At 38.9% G+C, this 19,365-nt stretch overlaps 1 protein-coding gene across 5 annotated transcripts in view; it reads right to left on the reverse strand.

Moving 5' to 3' along the window:
- The window catches only part of disp1.S (dispatched RND transporter family member 1 S homeolog), a 99,298-nt gene that overhangs the window by 58,711 nt on the left and 21,222 nt on the right, over nucleotides 1-19,365 (reverse strand). For 2 of the 5 annotated variants that reach the window (XM_018264966.2, XM_018264965.2), the window contains exon 1: nucleotides 4,331-4,513. The exons of the other annotated variants lie outside the window; for them this stretch is intronic. The gene's annotated coding sequence lies outside the window, so the exon portion shown is untranslated. Of the gene's footprint in view, nucleotides 1-4,330; nucleotides 4,514-19,365 lie in introns of those variants that run through there. 5 annotated transcript variants of the gene reach the window in all.

Raw genomic sequence — 19,365 nt, forward strand, 5'->3', positions numbered from 1 at the left:
GAAGTCGCCTGAAGTTGCCTCATGCAGAAAACTTAGGTCGACTTCGGAATTCGAAGCACCGTGTGTGCCATGCCGCAGGCGACATTTCATTATAGCCGGCGAAAGACAGGGGGAAGCCGTGCAGGGAGATTAGTCGCCCCAAAGAAGAGGCGATTAGTTGCCAGGCAACTAAATCTCCCCACGTGCCCTTTCCCTTACACTAAAAGCGAGTTCTGGCGACAAGTCGTTCATTTTGTCTTTGCATGCAGCCACATGCAAATCGCCAGCTATTATCAACACGCACTAAACACACAGAGAACTTTTTTGGAGCGATTTGTCAGAAATAGCATGTACATAGAGAAGAACTGAAATCTCCTACAAGCGCACACACACAGATTAGTAGCCGCGATAGTATGTAAATTCTTGCGCTGGCATGACGACGTGGAGACAACACGCCGAGGGAATGAATGCAGAGACGACTTCCGGCTCTTGTGTGAGAGAAGAACGTAGCGTGAAGCACTATGGGATATTAATCTGTTGGAATCAAAAATCGCACAAAATCTTTCCGGCACAAAACAAACGCCTTGTCGCTGTGACTTCCTTTTTAAAAATTGCGGGCGACTAATCTCCCCATGTGACCTACCCTATGGTTAAGTCTGAAAGCAACTGGCGATACCAATCACTAAGTAACAATCTGCTGGTCTTTCCTGCTCTTCATCCACACCCATCTTAATTAGCATATTAAACTGTCCCTTTGTTTTATACAATTTACTCATTTCCAACAGAACTGCATGATCCTTATTGTGATGCTCCATGATTAAAGGAGTTGTTCACCTTTAAATGAACGTTTAGTATGATGTAGACCGCTGCATTTGGCTTTCATTTTTTTTTTTTATTTGTGGTTTGAGTTATTTAGATTTTTATTCAGCAGCTCTCCAGTTTGTAATTTAAGCAATCTGGTTGCTAGGGTCCCTAGCAACCATGCACTGATTTGAACAAGAGACTGGAACATGAATAGGAGAGGCCTGAATAGAAAGATAAATGATAAAAAGTAGCAATAACAATGCATTTGTAGCCTTAGGGTAAGGGCACACCTGGAGATTCGGGGAGATTTAGTTGCCCGGCAACTAATCACCTCTTCTTTGGGGCGACTGCTTCCCCGTGTCTTCCGCCTGATTCAATTAAAAAACACCTGCGGCAATGCACTTGGGTCGCTTCGATTTCCGAAGTCGCTCGAAGTTTCCTACTTCGGGCAACTTGGAAATCGAAGCGCTGCAAGTGCATTGCCAAAGAAGTTTTTTCATTGAAGCAGGCGGAAGACACAGGGAAGCAGTTTGTGGGGAGATTAGTCGCCCCAAAGAAGAGGCGATTAGTCGCCCCAAAGAAAAGGCGATTAGTCGCCCCAAAGAAAAGGCGATTAGTCGACAATCTCCCCGTGTGCCCCTGCCCTTGCAGAGCATTTGCTTTTACATGGGGCCAGTGACCCCCATCTGAAACCTGAAAAGGGTTCAAAGACAGAAAATATTTAAAAAACTGATATAAAAAATGAAAGGCAATTAAGCATTTGCTTAGAATTAGGCATTCTATAACATACTAAAAGTCACCTTAAAGGTGAACTGTCCCTTTAACTTGGACAAGCATGAAGTCATTGGCCAACTGAGAACTGCAGGGCCTGCCATCTCTAATCTGACGAACCAAAATAGGGGAAAATCTAAAATTTTTTGTCAATCACATTGATCACTGCATACATTCAAAAACTTACTTACACGACACTGATAGTCGGCAATTACAATAGAACAGCTGCTGCTGGAAGGGAAGTGGCATTTTGTGAGTCAGATTTTATCTGATCCTCCATGCAACACCACGCTATGCCGCACAACAACACAAGCTTTTGTAGGATGCTACAAAATCTGATGCCCCTGGGCTAGAATGTAAAGTCAGATCAGATAAGTCTGATGCAGTCTTTAGTTCATGCGTTTACATCAGACAGTCAATATATTTCAACGAGGAAAAAAAGTCTTTCCGACACCATTCATGTCGGATGAAGACGCAGCATTCACATCCAACAGTGTCGGATGGAAAATTTCACATGTAGTTTACACATATGATTTTTGTATCAGTCCCATTATATTCTAACCCAGGAGTGCCCATACTTTACTAATGTGAGGTCTACTTTTAGTGATACTGTCCCATTATGATCTACATCCATAAAAGCATTGTTAGCATTCTGTTCCCTGGAAAATATTACTTAATTCTGATTTAGAAGAAAGTGTATATTGCTCTATTTATAAATGTATATTTACAATAAATATGTGAATGAAAAAAGAGGGTGATTTAGACAAGCGGTTTGTGGACAGTGTCTTGAGATCTACTGATCACCAGCTAAAGGTCTTCTGGTAGATCCCGATCTACCTTTTGGGGACCTCTGTTCTAACCCATATGAAAACATCCGACTTGTAGGATGTGGTTTGTCGATCAGGCACCGTCCTACAAAAGCCTTGGCCCTGTACAGACACACCTGAGCGCTGAAAGCAGGTGGAACGCAACAGGCTGTGTTCCACCTGCATTCAGCGCTTACATATGTCTGTGTCAGTATGGGGCCCTTTAAATAATTTACATTACTTCCTTCCTGCGCTCCTGTACGCTGGGGAGCGCAAGGAAAATCGCTCCTTCGTATGAGCCCTTAATGAACTGACATTACTCAGTGCTAGACAGAGCTTATATTTACTAGGGATGCACCGGGATTCAGCCTTTTTCAGCAGGATTTGGATTCAACCAAATCCTTTGTCCCAGCCAAACCGAATCGGAATCCTAATTTGCATATGCAAATTAGGGGTGGGGAGGAAAATCAGTGACTTTTTGTCACAAAAGAAGGAAGTCAATTCCCCCCCTTCCACCCCTAATTTGCATATGCAAATTAGGATTTGGTTCGCTGTTCGAATTTTACATAAAGGATTCGTGGGTTCGGCCAAATCCAAAATAGTGCATCGCCTATATATATATATATATATTTATATATATATAACAAGCAAACTGGAGCACTCACATGAAAAAAAGGCAACTGCCTGGGTGCTGGTTATATAATGATACAAATAGCAACAAAAAAATCTTCCTGAAGAAGGCTCGAGTGTTAGAGCCGAAACATCGGAATAAAACCACTTTGTTTGCACTAATCAAGTCCTGTGAGTGCGTTTTTTTTGTTGCTATATATATATATATATATATATATATATATATATATATATATATATATATATATATATATATATATATATGCACCCATTATCCAGAAAGCTACGAATTAGCTAAATAACCAAATTTACAAAATTGATTTCCTTTTTCTCTGTAATAATTAAACAGTACCTTGTACTTAATCTAAATGAAGATACACGTATGGGCTCCGTTATTCAGAAACCCATTATCCAGAAAGCTCAGAATTACGGAATGGCGGTCTCACATAGACTCCATTATTATGAAATAATCCAAATTTTTAAAAATGATTTCCTTTATCTCTGTAATAATAAAACAGTTCCTTGTACTTCATCCAAACTAAGATATAATTAATCTGTATTGGAGGCAAAACCAGGTTTTGGGGTTTATTTAATGTTTACATGATTTTCTAGTATACTTGAGGTATGATACAAATTATGGAAACATCAGTTATCCAGAAAACCCCAGGTCCCGAGCATTCTAGATAACAGATCCCATACCTGTATAATGAATCCTTAATAGAAGCAAAACCAACCTAGTGGTTTATTTAATGTTTACATAATTTTCTAGTAGACAAGGTATGGCGATCCAAATTACGGAAAAATCTGTTATCTGGAAAGCCCCAGGTCCTGAACATTCTGGATAACATGCTTACTAAGAATTTTAAACTTACTGTATTTGGCTATTCACACTTTTTCTAAAGTGTAGAATTGCATCAATCTCTAGCTGCTGGTTTGAAAAGTTCTCAGTCAATCTGGAGGAGCAAATTGCTTTTCAGTGCAATTGTTGTACATAAAATAAACCCTTAAATCTCCCTAGCTGTGTCTGTGTCAGAGATACTCACGCCAACAAAAGCAGCACAGCGGGGAGATTATAGTCCCAGGGAAAAAGAAAGGTAAATATAGTGTTGGTTAAAAAAGGAAGAAAAAAAATGCCTGCTAGTGTAATGACAGCGAGGCCATTCAATATTTAACTTTAGCGAGGCCAAGAGAAAGAAGCACAGGCATATCACAGATACACACAATGCCATTCCATGACTGCATTCCTAAAACGCTTTCCCCCTCTGCAAACAGGAATCTGGTACAGCCTTACATCTCAATACACCCAGATAAATATTGCAACTGCCGCAGATTAACTGTACCTTTAAGACAAGACGGATCTCTTCAAGTCATCAATGGTTTCATTTAAAAAAAAAAAAAAAAGTTTCAAATCTCAATTTGATTCCCCCCAGAAGTGCTGAGAAAACCCCAAAGTATAAGAGCAGAGCAGCAGAAGAGGAGCCGTCCTTTCAGCGCTGCCGAGTGGAGACTGACTGACAAGCACATGTTGATTGCTTGAACTGCTCATGAAAGGGGCTGAAAGATGTGCACTCAGCGGCCAATCAGAAAGCAGAAAGCCCTCCTTTTTCTCATTTAACCCCTGGGGCTGCTTATTTAGTGGTAACAGCTGGAATGGGGAGAGCTTCATGCGAGCACAAGGTCAGCGAGTCAGGATATGAAGGTGACATGTAATTTCTAGCCTCTTCCTGCTTCCACAGGGGGGGGGGACACACCGAAAAAAATCCATAGTGCTGGTTTCTGTTATTTTTGCCTTTGATCCTGTGGCTGGAGAGGAGTTAATAATTCTATCTGTACAGAGATGGGGAGATGGCATTGAAAAAATAAAAATTGAAAAAAATTACACATTCAAAGTCTGGAAAAAATCTTACAGCACAGAATAGATAAATACATGATTTATATATACAGTATATATATATATATATATATATATATATATATATATATATATATATATATATATATATATATATATATATATATATATATATATATATATATATATATATATATATATATATATATATATACACACTGCACAAGGCAAAAACTGCAAGAAGGGGGATGCTACGACCATATGGGTTAAAGGAAAAAAATGAAATTGAAGGGGAAGCTAAAGGAAAAAATTAATTTTAACCTTAACCTTCAGCCGACCGCTATAAGCAGTACAACTCCCATTCCAGTTAAAGGGAAGCCGCTACAGAAAGGGCATTTTGGTCACTATGCTCCTTCCCGAGAGGCACATAGGGGGTTATTTATTAAAGGGATTCTGCCATGATTTTTATGATGTCGTTTTTGTTTCTAAATTACACTGTTTACACTGCAAATAAATCACTCTACAATATAAAATGTCATTCCTGAACCAGCAAGTGTATTTTATTTTAGTTGTAATATTGGTGTGTAGGTGCATCTCAGGTAATTTCCCTGGTCATGTGATTTCAGAAAGAGTCAGCACTTTAGGATGGAACTGCTTTCTGGCAGGCTGTAGATTCCTCTACTCAATGTAACAATGTGTCGCAGTGGGACCTGGATTTTACTATTGAGTGTTGTTCTTAGATCTACCAGGCATAAAGGAGGGGGTGATATCAACTTGCAGTACAGCAGTAAAGAAGTTTATCAGAGCACATGTCACATAACTGGAGGCAGCTGGGAAACTGGCAATATGTCTAGCCCCATGTCAGATTTCAAAATTAAATATAAAAAAATCTGTTTGCTCTTTTGAGAAACGGATTTCAGTGCAGAATTCTGCTAGAGCGGCACTTATTAACTGATGTGTTCTGATTGGACACTTTTAAAAGCGGAAAACCCCAATTTCTTGGGGAAAAAAACCCTCTAATTTTTCGTTATTTATTAAACCCTGATTGTGTTAAGGTGGTGGCAGATGGGGAGATTAGTTGCCCAGCGTCAAATCTTCTCTACTGCGTGCGACTAATCTTGCAAAACACTTCACAAGTAAATGTTGGGCGACTTCGGAAATCCAAATTGGTTTGCCATCCCGCCGACGATTAGAGAAGATGTGTCTCTGGGCAACTAAATCTTCCCATATGTCACCACCCTAAAAGTCCGCATAAAAAAAGTACTCCAACTCAGACCTGCCAAGTTCATGTAGTAGTCAATGGAAGATGTCCCGAAGATATCCTGATTTGTAAGTTGCGGTATTCGGGAGTCAGATTCGAAAAAAATTGTGGTATTAAGGTGTCAAATTGAAAGTTTACGGTATTCTGTTTTTTTTCACAATTTTAAAGAGTTTTTTTCCCCGACACAAGAATTTTTTTTGGGAACATTTATTGATAAATAGGGGGAAACATCTGTGTGGATTTGGTCAGCAGTAGCAGTAGTTTTTAGAAAATTGTGAAAACTTTTCAGATTTTGATAAATAACCCCATAATGTTCAAAGCACTGCATTCGACACAAGCATTAGAGACAACCAGGAACAATTGAAGGTTTGTATGGCAGCTAAATATAAAGGTATTTTCTAAATTATCTCTTCACTGAAGCCAAGCAAGTTTTCTACCATTTTTAAAATAATCTGTCAACTGGAGGGCACAGCTTTATGTTCCTGGGTGAAAAAACAATACAGGTATGGGATCTGTCATCCGGAAACTCGTTATACAGAAATCTCCGAATTATGGAAAGGTTGTCTCCCATCAGACTCCATTTTAACCAAATAATCCACATTTTTAAAAAGGATTTTCTTTTTATAATCCACATTTTTAAAAAGGATTTTCTTTTTCTCTGTAATAATAAAACAGTAGCTTGTACTTGATCCAAACTAAGATATTATTAATCCTTATTGGAAGCAAAACCTTCCTGTTTGGTTTATTTAATGTTTAAATGGTTTTCTAGAATTAAGACATAATGATCCAAATTATGGAAATATCCATTATCCAGGAAACTCCCAATCCCGAGCATTCTGGATAACAGGTCCCATACAGTAACAGCAAAAGCAGCTAAGCAATTGCCAGCCATAGGAATGCACATGGGCAGAAAAACAAGACTCTGGGGGTAGAATACCCCTGTATAACTCAGCCTGCAGCCTTGTGCCTTTATATGGTCACAGAACCCCTCAATGACTAATATCCTTATAATTTACAGTAGGGGTACATTATCATTTATAATACACGAATGATACTCATAGTTCCCTGTATAACTCATCCTGTAGCCTTGTGTCTTTATATGGTCACAGAAACCCTAAATCACTTCTAATATCCTTATCATTTACAGTAGGGGGTACATTATCCCTTATAATACATGAGTGATACTCAGAGTTCCCTGTATAACTCAGCCTGTAGCCTTGTGTCTTTATATGGTCACAGAACATCCCCTCAATGACTTCTAATATCCTTATCATTTACAGTAGGGGGTACATTATCCCTTATAATACATGAGAGATACTCAGAGTTCCCTGTATAATTCATCCTGTAGCCTTGTGCCTTTATGTGGTCACTGAACCCCCCAGTAACTTCTAATATCAGTATAATTTACAGTAGGGGTACATAATGCTCTCTATAAAGGGGATGTTAGCACTTTTCCCCTTTAAGACCCCTCCTCCACTAGAGATGATCTATCTCCTCTGCTTTCTACTTAAGTTTCTGCACCCCAGGCCCCAAAACACACTAAACTGAATTTCTCACTCCTGACAGCTCCCATGACAGCACCTCAGCCGATATGACAGATAACAGCCCCATGCCACATGTTTTTTAAATTATTTCCCTGGCTCGAAGTATTATTCCAGTCCCAGTGAGTGAGAGTGGCACAGCTAAAGAGCTATGTTGTGAGGTCATCTTCTGGTACTTGTGTTTCCTGTGTGTGTGTAGCATATTATGTTAATCCATATGGGTTTCTATAGAACACACATATTTGCGCACCTCGCTAGGAAAATTTAAGAGAAGGTCCAAGAAAAACTGGAATGACCAGGTTCATTATTGTTGCAATGTGATACTCCCACGTCCGCCCAGTGCATGCTGCCTTGGTATGTACAAGGAGAACTACTGGGGCTCACAGGCCTTTAAACAAGGCATATTTATTACAACAGCCTGATGAAGGACTCAACACTTTTAGCAAGACAAATGCTCTAATAAATAATGCAAAGCAGACCGTAATTGTATTTACTGGAAGAATCCATCAATTTATTTGCATAGCTGAGACAAAGGCTAAAAGGGATTTATATCCAACGAATGGTACATGTCATGTTCTGGCTGTCATCAGTGCAAACACCACATCTAATTGTTTTCAACCGGTCCCCAAAGAAGTGAATGCGAATCAGGAGAAATTGCAGATGCCCTGGACCTGTCACGCAGACACAAAAATCTGTATAATAAAAGTTCTTTTCAAATTAAACATGAAATCCAATTTCTATTTTTTTATTAAAGCATTCATAGCTGTTGTGAGCTCATTTAAACATCTCAGCTGTCAATCAAATATTGTCTGCCCCTTAGAGTCCTGCAGCGGGTCGGGTACCCGCGGGTTACTCGCAAAAACCTGCGGTACCCTGCGGGTTGCGTTAAGTAGTTCCAGGTGTGGGTATACCCGCGGGTCAGCGGTTCTGCGGGTTTGCGGGTCTTCTCAATATCGATATTCACTCCTTTCTTCTGGCCACATCTACTTCCGATGATGTCACTTCCGGTTTACAATGACAGCACTTCCTGTTTTACTCCTTTTTCCCCTGATCACATCTACTTCCGATGATGTCACTTCCGGTTTTCAATGACAGCACTTCCTGATTCTTGATGGTCAGCGGGTCCGGGTTGCGGCTAAGGTACTTACGGGTAGGGTCGGGTAGCGGGTCCAAGTGGGTAAGAATGCGGGTTGCGGATTGCAGGTTCGGGTCCCAAAAAATGGACCAGCGCAGGACTCTACTGCCCCTCTTATTTTGTACAGGTATGGAATCCTTTATCCAGAAACTTGTTATCCAGAAAGCTCCGATTTATGGAAAGGACTTCTCCCATAGACTCCATTCTAATCAAATAATCCAATTTTTTTTAATTTACTTTTTCGCCTTAATATCAAAACTAGGGATGCACCGCATACACTATTTTGGATTCGGCTGAACCCCCGAATCCTTTGTAAAAGATTCGGCTGTATACCAAACCGAATCCAAACCCTAATTTGCATATGCAAATCAGTGAGGTGGAGGGATTTTAAGGATTCGGATTTGGTTCGGCCAGGCACAAGGATTCCACGGAATCCTGCTGAAAATGGCCAAATACCAAATTTGGTGCATCCCTAATTAGAACAGTAGCTTGTACTTGATCCAAACTGAGATATAATTGATCCTTATTGGCAGCAAACCAGCTTATTGTGTTTATTTATTGTTTATATGATTTTCTAGTAGGTATGAAAATCCAAATTATGGAAAGATCCATTATCTGGAAAACAACAGTCCCGAGCATTCTGGATAACAGGTCCCATACTTGTAGTAGACTTAAAGTATGAAGATCCAAATTACAGAAAGATCAGTTATTTGGAAAACAGGCCCCAAGCATTCTGGATAACAGATGCCACACCTGTATCAGAAATATGCAAACACCTACAACTACTACTTAGAAAAGCAGGCTGCCTCGTCTATTATATATAATAGCCTCATCTCAGATATATTAATCTCATACACGCTTATAAAACCCTGATATAAATATTTAGGATACTTTCTAGTGGCAGTTTTTAATATAAAGCAATTTGTTCATTTGGCTTTAGTGTTTCTTTAAACATTCTGTCATACTCCCTAATTGCAGAATTTAACAAGATTTCAACCTGCATTGGAAATTGCAGGAAATATTTTAATAGTGAATAATTTATATTTTACTTCCTGGCCTATGCCCCCTGCCAGTGACACGGCTAACTGGAGCCCACTATGAAAGTTCATTGCTCACTATGCACAGCTGGCTTATAGACTCATAAATCTCCAAGGCCAAGTTTATGAAAAGCCAATACTGCTACACAGCCAGACACACCAAAAACAAACATTGCTCCAACTAACACGGTATAATTAAGTGATCGACTGAAGTTCCAGAAACGAATGTGAATTTATGAGGAATTGTAGCAAAGGACTGGTCAGAAGTGGTTAAAAACAGGAGTTGTGCAAAGGATTTGACAGGAGGGGGTTAAAGGAACCTTAAAATGCACAAGAATGAGTCTTATTTAGATAATTAAATCTTGGGAGTTTTTAATGATTTCGGCCAGTAGCTCTCCAGTTTGAAATGTCTGCAGCTAACTGGTTGCTAGGGTTCGATTGACCCCAGCAACCAGTGATTGGATTAGGCACGGGAAAATATAGAAGAGAGGACCTGAACAAAAAGATTATTATGGGTGTGGGATAAATTATATGGAAAACGGTTATCCAGAAAGCCCAGATTACGGGATGGTCATCTCCCATGGGCTTCATATTATCCAACCAATTGAAAAGATTGCAATAGAACAGTACAGGTATGGTATCCGTTATCCAAAAACCCAGAAAACCTATATCCCATAGACTCAATTATAAGCAAATAATTCCAATTTTTAAAGATGATTTCCCCTTTCTTCTGCAATAATAAAACAGTACCTTGTACTTGATCCAAACTAAAGGTGACTGTACTCTGTAAGGATCTTTCCCCTGACACACCCAACTTGGGTGGGCGATACCGTGGTAATGCAATCATTTGGCCCTACAAAGAAGGGCATATAACTAGACTGCATCAATGAGCCAATGTGGTCCTCGATTTGACAGAATAATCAAGACTGCCCGATAGAGATCTGGCCGATTTTCAATTGGGTAGGCCTGTCAGAGGGCCCCATACACTGGCAGATAAGTTGCTGAATTGGTCTAAAGGACCCGAATCGGCAGCTTAAATCTGCCCTTGTATGGCAACCTTAAGATATAATTAATCATTATTGAAGGCAAAACAATCCTATTTGATGTATTTAAAGGAACAGTAATATCAAAAAGTAAAAGCTTTTTAAAGTAATACAAATATAATGCAGTGTTGCTCTTGACTGGTAAAATTGCTGTGTTTGCTTCAGAAACACTACTATAGTTTATATAAACAAGCTACCGTGTAGCCATGATGGCAGCCATTCAAGCACAGGATACACAGTAGATAACAGTCAGTCAGTCGCTGTCTGACGAAGGGGCCCGCCCCCGAAACGTTACATTGTAATAAACACGCAGGGCTTTGCCCGCATGCATCGAGCTCTGAGTGCCAGTTTTTCTTCTATTATGCTAGCCTTGGGGGCAGCCATTCAAGCACAGGATACACAGTAAATAACAGATAAGTACTACTATAGATTATATAAACAAGCTGCTGTGTAGCCATGGGGACAGCCATTCAAGCACAGGATACACAGTAGATAACAGATAAGCTCTGTAGAACATAATGATGCTATTTGTTATCCACTATTTAACCTGTGCCATATAGCCTTTTTTCAGTTTCCGCCATTGCTACACAGCAGCTTGTTTATATAAACAATAGTAGTGCTTCTGAAGCAAACAATTCAGTTTTACCAGTGCAGGGCAACAGTACATGATTAGGGTTGCGTCCTGGCTGGTAAATATGATGCCAATGTCATTAATAGGAAAAAACGGCAAGAATATAGGAAGGCTGTATTTTTTTCAGAAAAGGTGGCAATCCTATACGGTATATGATATTTTCATTACTTTAAAACACTCATTTTATTGGTGTTACTGTTCCTTTAATGCTTAATTATTAATAGATTTAAGGTCCAAAATTACAGAAGATTCCTTATCCAGAAAACCCCAGGTCCCAAGTATTCTGGATAACAGATCCCATACATGTACCTTGTAGTTGATCCAAACTAAGATATAATTAATCCTCATTGGAGGCAAAACAAGCCCATTATATATTATAATATACACTGCCCAGTGCATATTTAGAATAATGTCAGTACAACTATGGGTAGTCCTCGCTGTGACCAATATTGGGACTGTTTGGGACACACCACAAAGCTGCAAACACAGCCCCAGGAAACGGGTTTGGGCAGATCCATCATTTATGAATCCTTTAAACAATGTCGCTTTTGAGCCTCAAGTGGCTACTCTTGTCTATGACATCAATTAAGTCAGTACCAAGAAACACAGTTTAAGCAGTTAATTATACTTTTACTTAAATTCCACCCAAAGTAAGGAAAAAAAAAAAAAAGTTTCCAACTGGAACAATTAACTAGGAAATTTCACACCAACGGCTGCTTTACCAAAATAAAAAAAAAAGCTTCAACTTGGGAGGTGAGTCCTCCAGTCCAAATTGTACAACAGCCTTAATTGCTTTTGTTTTCAAAGGGATTTGCAAGCGGAGTGTATACTAACTTTTCAGCAAAGCACAAAGGACACTTCTCTGGCTCAGCTTTCGGCCCAGCACCTTTCCTGCTCACGGAAATGAACAAAGCATCCGACTCCCCTTTCTCTCTCTCTCACAAAAGAGCTCTGAGAGGCTGAGTAAACGGGTGGCGCGGGATTGCAGTGCGTGTTCTATTTGATCAGAGCTTTGTCGGAACGCTATTGAAGGCTCCAGCCGACAAGCAAGCAGAAAATCTTATTAGAGCACAAATTCAGAGTTTAGTCACTCGTCTGGCTTTTTTCTTTTCTCTTTTGTTAGAAAAAAATAATACAAAAAAAAAAAAAAAAATCAGCCAATAGCAGAAGCTGCCATACTGAGTCACACCTTTTTCTTGCGTCCTTGCCAGACACATGGCAAAGTGGGAATATTAAGATAAATTGCCCACAGTGAGTTGGAGTATTAACTTGCAAGGCCTTTCGGAACACGTCACAGTTCTAAGAAAGAAACTTATACGGCGCTGTTTTTTTTTTTTTTATTAGTACAAAAAGCCTAAGTCTTAAGTGGGTCCAGACAGAAAATGCAGCATGATTCTGCCTCCCAAATGGTTTGCCGATGAATACATGGGTTTGAGAGATGAAAAAAATGTTGCAATTTAAAGGAGAACTAAATCCTAAAAATGAATATGGCTAAAAATGGCATATTTTATATACTGGACGTATTGCACCAGCCTAAAGTGTCAGCTTGTCAATAGCAGCAATGATCCAGGACTTCAAACTTGTCACAGGGGGTCACCATCTTGGAAAGTGTCTGTGACACTCACATGCTCAGTGGGCTCTGATTGGCTGTTGAGAAGCTAAAGGCTAAAGTCATATGGAGCCAGCATTTTTTTTTGCCAGTGGAGAGGTGCCCTTGGCCACCTTCTGTGCTAGTGTAATTTAAATCGTTGGCTAGTTATAGGAAAACGAAAGCCTAACAGAACACAGTCTGGCTACAAACACAATATTTTATTTACTGAATTTACTGGACTTCCCCAGAAGTTCAGCAGCCCTATAACAAAAATAATCCAAGCTTTAGTTGACCATAGGAGCTCGTAATCTTGGATTGTATTTGTCCATTGTGTTGTGTATGGTACTTGGGATTTTCCGGATAATGGATCTTTCCGTAATTTGGATCTTCATACCTTATATCTACTAAAAAAACATGTAAACATTAAATAAACCCAATAGGCTGGTTCTGCTTCCAATAAGGATTAATTATATCTTAGTTTGGATCAAATACAAGCTACTGTTTTATTTTTACAGAGAAAAGGAAATCATTTTTAAAAAATTTGGATTATTTGATTAGAAATGGAGTCTGTGGGAGACGGCCTTTAAAGGAGAAGGAAAGGTTAAAACTAAATAAGCCTCATCAGAAAGGTCCATCTAAATATACCAGTAAACCCCCAAAGTAGTGCTGCTTGAAGTCCCCTGTCAAAAGAAACACTGCATTTCTTTCCTTCTATTGTGTACACATGGGCTTCTGTATCAGACTTCCTGCATTCAGCTTAAACCTCATTGCCCTGGGCAAGAGCATGCTCAGTTTGCTCCTCTCCCCCCACCCCTCCCTTCTCTACTGTAATCTGAGCCCAGAGCAGGGAGAGACTCAGGCAGGAAGTGATGTCACACCACATTAATACTGCAGCTCCTATCCTAAACAAACAGAGAGCTTCTAGAGCTTTTTACTCAGGTATGGTAAAACATTCTACAGAATAAATATAGCATTCCAGCTTGCACTATTGCAGCTAATCTATTGGCAATAAAATGCCTCTGTAGCTTTCCTTCTCCTTTAAGTAATTCAGAGCTTTCGGGATAACAGGTTTCTGGATAAGTGTGTGTTGAGCCCAACCTATATACAATGTACCATTACGGAAGACAAAACAAATCCATTGGGTTAATGTATTTATTTTAAAGTAAACTTAGGGTATGGCGATCCAAACTATGGAAAGATCCCTTACCCAGAAAACCACAAATCCTCAGCATACACTCACTTTCTCTCTCTCTCTCTCTGGTAAAAAAAAAACTCACAGGCACCGCTGTAGCAAGAAGTACACTCCATACAGAATGTCTCATTTACACACAAGGATGTGAGAAGCAGCAGGATTAAACAAACCAACGTGTTGCTTCACACTATCAATTCAGACGGATTGCTAGGTATTTCACAGTGTGGCAAAGATTGGGGAGAGCACACAGTCACACCAACATTTTGAAGAAGGTTTCAAGTCAGGCAAAAGATAAAGCAAAAATATCCCCCAAAATCTGCATTGGACCTTAAGGGGCACATTTACTAAGGGTCAAAGTGAAATCAAAGTGAATTTTCAAATTCAAAAACTTCAAATTTCATAATTTTTGGGTACTTCGACCATCAAATAGGCCAAAATTTGATTTGAATTGAAAAAACTTTGAATATTCGACTATTCGAAAATCGAAGTACTGTCTCTTTAAAAAACTTCGAATTCGACACTTCGCCTCCTTTAACCTGCCGAATTGCTATGTTAGCCTATGGGGACTTCCTAGAACCTATAGCCAACATTTAGCTACGTTTTTAGAAGTCAAAGGTTTTTTTTTGAAGATCGATCGATGAAATCGTTCGATTTAAACTATTTCTATGAACGATCAAACGATTTTAATTAGATTGAAAACAGCTAAATGTAAACAAAAAAAAAAGATTTTTTCAATTCGATGGTGAATTTCAAAGTTTTAGCACTTCGAAATTCAACCCTTAGTAAATGTGCCCCTAAGGTGTAGATTTATCAAGAGTCGAATTGTAAATTCGAATTTTAATCCCCCTATTCGAATGTAAATTTGAATGTGAGCTTTATCACAGTTCGACCATGGAAACAGTTCTAATTCGAAATATTCCGCACCTAAAACCTGTCGAGTTCATGTACAAGTCAATAGCAGAGGACCGTTGAGCCATTTGGAGATGTTGGCAGCCTTCATCCGTACGAATTTGATTTGTATGAATTGAATACGATTTGATTCAATCGAATATAAGTCATTCAAATGTTTTCTTAACTTCCTACATGAATTTGAAATTCGACCTTTGATAAATGGACCTTAGTTGGATAAAATCTAGCAAGTCAAATTAAAGGGGAACTTCGGCCCACATAACTCAGAAACCTCTAATATACCCATCACCGTTATTGGTTTCTTCAAATACTATGAATAAATGCCATTTTCTATGCTGAAATCCAGCTGTTTAACAGTTCTTCTCTTTCTGCATCATTTGAAATCCTGGCGAGGGACTAAACACTGATGTTACAAATTGTAACAACTTCTTCACAGCTTACAGACAGCATGCAGGAACTACATAACCCACAATGCATTGCACTGTGATGTTCCTTTCCTTATTGAAATCACTTGTGCAGGGAATTGTGGGGTTTGGAGGATGCAGGCTGAAGCCATATGCTGTTAATACAAAGTAACAGTAGTCAGCCAGCTCAGCAAAGTAGTCAGAGAGATCAGCAGAAGAGCAGGGGGCTTAGCTTAGGGGACTGCCAGAAACCATTAAAAATCATGAAACGTCTGCATATTTTTTAATTGATGTATATTGCAAAGTTGCTTGAAATTATGTTTACATTTCAAAAAGCTCAAGTTATGTTTTTGTGGCATTCCCCTTTAAGGAACATTTCTGTATTTTCTGCCTTTAAAAAAAACATCCATAAAATACTGCAATCTTGTTTAATTTTTTTTTCTTCAAAGTTTGTTCCACCAAAGAAAATATTGAAAGAAATAAAGGATAAATCCTACCTGGCAATGTTTTATATAAGTTCTATATAAGCATTACTGACTTGGCTTGCAGTTTCATTCTTTCTTAAAGTGGACCCGTCACCCAGACATAAAAAGCTGTATAATAAAAGTCCTTTTCAAATCGAATATGAAATCCAATTTCTTTTTTTTTTATTAAAGCATTCGTAGCATTCATAATTCATTTAAAAATCTCAGCTGTCAAATATTGCTGCCCCTCCTCTATGCCTTAGGCATAGAGGCAGGGCAGGCAATTACTTTCACTTTCCATTCAGCACTTCCTACATGTCACTGCTCTCCCCACATTCCCCCAGTTCTCTTAACCATTTAATTGTGTATCCAGGGCATGGGGGTGGACATCTGGTCCCCCATTCTGGTGCACAAACAAGATTCTGAGATGATGCAAAACTTGCCTTAATAACAGTGTCCACAAAATGGCTCCTGCCTGCTTGCTATAATTATGAGTTCCCAGACCGAAGGAAACAAGATTCAAATAATTTATACAGTGTAGTTAAAGTTCATTTTGCTTGACTTATTTGACAAAATAGGATTTGGAATAATTTTTTTTGGGTGACGGGTCGCCTTTAAGTCTCCATCCCATGATAAGGATGGACTCATAGGGCCCTTTATTGGGTATGAGTTTTTAGTGAAGTACAATTTTGCAGGAACAGTCAAGTAACTACATTTGCTTATAGACTGTACAGCGAGATTAGAGATGTGTGGTTATATCAGATACCCACGGGTCTGGATCCAAAAACTGGGTTTGCTGCTGCAGGTTCTGGTGGTGCTTTTAACATACCTTGTGCACAGAGATAGCCTAAAGTAAGAATAGGGCTGTTCATTTATTAACCACGAGATTTCCTCTCCATCCATCTTAATAAGATGCAAATAAATGATCATTTTCTGCCAATACTTAAAGCATAACAAGACTGGAAACAGAAATGGACAGGTCAGCAGCAGATACAAAATTTATCCTTTGTCCAAGTCACAAAGGGCCTAAAGAATCAGGGAATGTTGATTGCAAAAAACAAAGGCAGAAGGTTTTCCCATTTACATTTGCAGGATTCCCATTTATCAGCAAAGCAACCCAAATCTCCATATGATTTTGCCAAACTCTTGTTCTTCGCTTTGCTGCCATTGTCATGCCATTGCTAAATATTTACCCTTCCCAGATTACTAAACTGACAAGTTGTCTCTTTGTAGTGTAGATTTCAGGAGCCCTCTGACAGTCCAGATGTATTCTCACGCCTTCAGGGAAAAGGGAACTTGAATAGAAAAGATCATCCCCAAACAAGTTTGAAGTGAAATTACCTTATAAATGAATCCAGGACACACACAAAAAAAAGTAGCAAAGGATTCACTTCGTGTTTCATCTGAACAATTTAGATCAGTAAGTGAAAGAGACCTGTAACTGGGACTGTTAAAAAAAAACAAAACAAAAATATTTTTTTAGAGATACATTACTACACCTGAACGAATAAGTGAATTTTACCTCCAGAGACAAATCCCAAGATCTTTGATTTTGTCAAAGACAAAAAGCTGCCCTTTCTCCTGAAAGCCAAACACTACGGCTGCTCAAAAGGAAAAAGAAAGTGAAGTCTATTCTTAAGAGCTAATCGTGATTAAACAGATGTTATTTTTATGAAGCAAGCATTTTCGGGTCACTTATGTTGCACTGCATATGCTGGAGACCCATTTTAACCCTTTAAGTGCCAGCAGAATTTCACATTTTGGTTACGCGAAATGCCAGCCGTTTTTAAGCATTTTGTGCTCTCTCACTTTAGGGGCATTTTCTGAGGGGAAACCTATAGTTTACCTAGGAAAAATATACATTGTTTTTTTCGGTAGAAACTGAGCTTTCTAAATCTACCTGAGTTTTCAAGTATTTCCACCTGTGCAAAAAAATTTATTGTGCTAAATACCAAAAAAAATTGAAAAATTACCATTTTTCATCGTATATCAATTTATACCAGAAAAATATTTCATTTTACAGATGAAAATCCAACTGATTTGGAAAGCCTTATGTCTCTCGAACGTGCCAATACCAGATATGTATATTTTTAGGGAGATTTAGGATTTCTGTACAGCAAAAACTCCCGGCAGTATATTACTGAATTTTGAAAGCACTAAGGCAGAAAACGGCATGCTTTAGATTCCAAGGCAAAAAATCCTGAAACCATAGGTTTACCCCAGAAAACTATACATTTTTGAAAAGTACACATTCTGCCGATTACAAAATGGGTAACTATGTCTCTCTACTCCCAACTACCAAACAGAAAAGCTTGTCTGAACATAGCGGTTTTTCAAAATAAAATTCAAAATTTTGAAAAATCATTTCAAAGGTTTTATTTTGCTGCTCCGCATATCCCAAACTATATTAGGTACCAAGTAAAAAGCACCTGCAATATGATTGCCAGGGGTCCACTGAACAGTTTGATACCCATTATGCATAGGTTTACCAAAGTATCTGGCATTTAGAGACACCAATATGAAGTTAGCACATCCAAATTGTTCAGGACTTTACTTCAGCTACTGAGAAATCAACACATTGACTGCATTTTTTGTGGGGTAAAAACACAGAAATATATATTTACCCCCCAAACCCATATATTTTTGGAAAGTACACATTCTACAGAATCTAAAATGGGTACCCATGCCTTTCTGCTCCAAACTACGCAAGTCGCAAGGCTTTCCCAAAATTGTCGGTTTTGGTGAAATATCTGAAAATTGCCTCAAACCTTCAACTTCCCAGCACCATATCACCCATGTATCATTACGTACTAAGAAAAAGCACCCTAAATATGATTGCCAGGGTTCCTCTGAACATTTTGGTGGCCATTGTTCATAAGTTTACCAAAGTATCTGGCATGTAGAGGCCCCAAAATGAAGTTAGCGCATACAAACAGTCCCGTGGGTAACTTCAGGTAATGAAAAATCAACACATTGACTGCATTTTTGTGGGGTAAAAACACAGAAATATATGTTTACCCCCCAAAACCCATATATTTTTGGGAAGTACACATTCTACCGAATATAAAATGGGTACCCATGCCTTTCTGGTCCAAACTACTGAGTCGCAAGGCTTTCCCACAATTGTCGGTTTTGGTGAAATATCTGAAAATTTCCTCAAAGCTTCAACTTCTCAGCACCATATCACCCATGTATCATTACGCACCAAGAAAAAACACCCTAAATATGATTGCCAGGGTTCCTCCAAACAGTTTGGTGGCCATTGTTCATAGGTTTACCAAAGTATCTGGCAGTTAGAGGCCTCAAAATGAAGTT

This window comes from Xenopus laevis, chromosome 5S (genome assembly GCF_017654675.1).
Source record: "Xenopus laevis strain J_2021 chromosome 5S, Xenopus_laevis_v10.1, whole genome shotgun sequence".
NCBI classification, from domain to species: domain Eukaryota; kingdom Metazoa; phylum Chordata; class Amphibia; order Anura; family Pipidae; genus Xenopus; species Xenopus laevis.